Below are 519 nucleotides of genomic sequence, written 5' to 3'. Positions count from 1 at the left end.
TTCAATTCGCAATTCAACATCCATAAGAGTCTCACCTTGTGAGTATTTTATGCTGCCTTCTGGCCTTTCTTGCCAGGTCGACATATTCTTTGCTCAATGAACCCAATGCATGTTGCTAGGAGAGCACTTTGTGCGTGAATTGCGTCACCTCTTCATCCAGCCTGTATTAAGCCGTTCAAAGTCCTTATCACGGAGGTAGCCAAATGGATTGTAAACATGTTGAACCGCGCAGTTGGTGATTGGCAAAAGGGCCTCACAGCTACGACCAAAGGTATGTAACATTGTTCCGAGTCGATACGTCCATACCAGGCGGTTGAGCAGGATGCATATAGCATCGATGGCTGCAGCACTGCAACGGACTTTGGTGGTGAATGGGTTGGGGATCTCGAGGAGATGAACACGCTCAATGATTTGAGTCTTGCACAAATGGAACATAAGAAATCGGTAGTTCATGTCACTTTGTGCGTCGAAATTGAATCGTGCGGCTGGTATAGTAATTGCACGAGAGCACGTGAAATG

The sequence above is a fragment of the Aphanomyces invadans genome (genome assembly GCF_000520115.1).
Source record: "Aphanomyces invadans strain NJM9701 unplaced genomic scaffold supercont1.60, whole genome shotgun sequence".
NCBI lineage: Eukaryota > Oomycota > Saprolegniomycetes > Saprolegniales > Verrucalvaceae > Aphanomyces > Aphanomyces invadans.
Note: the sequence above shows the minus strand (reverse complement) of the source record.